Source organism: Nematolebias whitei, chromosome 9, assembly GCF_014905685.2.
Source record: "Nematolebias whitei isolate Nwh7 chromosome 9, NemWhi1, whole genome shotgun sequence".
Taxonomy (NCBI): domain Eukaryota; kingdom Metazoa; phylum Chordata; class Actinopteri; order Cyprinodontiformes; family Rivulidae; genus Nematolebias; species Nematolebias whitei.
The window spans coordinates 9307289-9310186 of record NC_056506.1 but is presented as its reverse complement, the minus strand read 5'-3'; positions in this window follow the sequence as shown (position 1 = coordinate 9310186).

Below are 2898 nucleotides of genomic sequence, written 5' to 3'. Positions count from 1 at the left end.
CAATTTAGACATTTAATTCTGAATAAGTAACACACACAAAATGTATATGTTTGAATAGGCATAAAGGCAACTTAACACCTTGTAAAACATATTTTCATATCATTCCACCCTTTTGCCTTTATGACATGTAAAACATAATTCCACAATACAACTTTTTAGTTTTGAAAATGCCATCCCTTTAAGTTGAACTCTAAACGATCTCTGACCTCTGAATGGTCGAGTTCTCCTGCAATTGAAATTGTTCTGGGACTTTATCCTAAATAAACTCACTCACACAGTTACTAGTTTCAAACCCCTGGAACGTTTTGATTTATTACATTCCCACTGACACGATCATTGTAAATCAAAACACCTGGTAGGTGTTCAGATTATAGTTTTTTTTTTTTTTTCACCAAACCATGTACCAGCTGTATTATAAATTTCCTGATTAATTCTTTTTTTTTTAAACCCTAAACAAGTTCCCAAAATACACAAAGTTAATACAGAGATACATAGATCAAACTAGTTATTCTTCTCTTCACTAAACAAACAAAAGGGATACTGCATATATTTTGCGCCGTAGATAATATTCCTGTGAATATATCCCACCCATGGTGAGCCGACGCCTATACTATTAGTTTTAGCCATATGTAAAAACCTTTCTTTGAGCCATGCAGGTGGACACTGTTAGATCAGACACGTTTAGACTTATGAGACTTGATCATTTCAGTCAACTCTATGGACTCATTCAATGCGCATTTTAAATGATCCAGAGAGACTCGCCATGGAGTAAGGAACTATAATTAGTCAAACGATAAGTCTGGTTGTTCCGAGTTCACAGATGTACACCACACACACATCCAGAGAAAGGCACCTTAGGTACTTTTTATTGTTGCTCTAACCTAGTTCATGAGTCTAATCACACAATACCTTGTCTCTGGTTAAACATGGGTTAACATGATTAGTTTCAACATACATATCACTCTTTTATCAGCTGTCTCACATAGTTGCATGTTATATGTGAGATTTGTCTGTGGCTCAAACCACTCACCCTGTACTTTTATATATTTTTTTTTTAAAACCAATGTCCTTGTACAGTTATTAAAGGCAAAATGTGATATTTGCATAACTGTGGTTGCTTTCATTACATTTTGTCAATTCAGGTTTTAAATGTTCCATACTCTCCTCCACTTATGATGATTCGATGTAGTGACACCACCCTCTGGCAGGGCTCCTCCTGCAGCTGTACAAAAAAAAACTGCAAGGTACACAGGAAAACAAGTTCAAAGCTTCAATTATGTTGGAGAGCACTTTTTTCTGTGCTCCCCCACATCTTTGGCTGCAAGTTTATTTCTTTTATCAGTATTTTGACCGTTTCTTCTTGAGTCATGACAACTGATGGTATCCAGAACCTTTCTTGAGTAACTGCCAACGAAGCACGTATCCTCCTTCTCCTTAATTGGCAGTAAAAATCAAACTTCGTTCTCCTTTTGTTTTCTTCATCTGGTTTAGCATGTACAGTTCCCACACATGTTACACAGTGGGGTTTCCACACAACTCCAATCTGACATCTAAGGTACCACTGGGATGGTTTCCCTGTGGTAGCATGCCAAAAGTCACTCTGCACTCAGATCTTGCTTGCATCTTTTTTTTTTCAACCAAAGTGAACACCTGATCCTCCTCCACGACACGTCCTGGTGTTGCTGATGAGGCGTTGTCCATCTGCAACAAGGCACGTGATGTCCAAACAGCCTGCACTCCGATCTGACTTGGCACCTTGTCACCAGCTCCTCGGGGCGACCTTGATCGTCCAAACAACCAAGACCAGGAGAGCATCAAGCTGTGGAAACAATAAAACTGCTTTTCAACAAAAAGAGAGAAGAATTAGTTTTCTCTTTAATAACACTTATGAATTGGTACATTTACCCATTTTTCCTTCTCCTGCCTCTGGGATATGGCAGACCCAGACCAATTTCATAGCTTGAATTTGACCTGAAATCACTGTCACTGGCTCTAGAACAGTTCATTCATTCTCCTAATCAGCCCAGCAGCTTTGTGGGTGATAAGGAAATATGATAAATCCATTCAACATGTTTTTCAGCTGACCAGTCTTTCACCTGTTTTCCAGTAAAATGGGTCCCATTATCTGTTTCTATCTGAAGGGGACCCTCATAAAATTATTTCATCATACTAAGACATTTTAAAGTAGATGTCTGATTTGCATATTTACAAAGATGAGTCACCAACACACCTGAATATGTATCTACACCCGTACATACATATCTACACCCCTGTGACATGGCAAAGGGCCAATGAAATCCGTTTGCCAGATCTGATATGGCCCCTTTCCTCTATTTGTCCCTGCATTTACTGTTGTGACCCTCTTTTCTAATGCTGACATGCTTCACATTGCTGTATTACAGTTTAATCATCTGTCTTGTTCTTACAACTAATCAAACAATTCTTCATACATAACCACTTCATGCAAAAAGTGTCAATAATTAACTTTATTTATTAAAAAGAAATCCTTCTTCTAGTCTTGGCCCCACTCAAAATGTTTAACTCATCAGTTTTCAAAACTGAGATGTTAACTTTTTCCACAGAACCCCTCTTGAAAAGAGCTGAACTTTCACTTTAAATGTGAAACATCTGCAAAACAAGATGGTGAAATTCTTTTTATCTCAGATATTTTTGGATACTTCTAGAGTTGTTTTTAGATGCTGTCAAAACTATAGCTGCAGGTAAACCATTTATAAACAACATACAATGCACTTTCTTCCAAACAACATATTTATTTCTAGACATTTCAAATCCACCCTTTTCTTCTTAAACCATCTTGACTTTAGGCATTTTAATATCAATATCACCTTCAGGTTTTGGGGCTTTTTAATTTACCGTCAAAATCTGGGCTCTCTAATT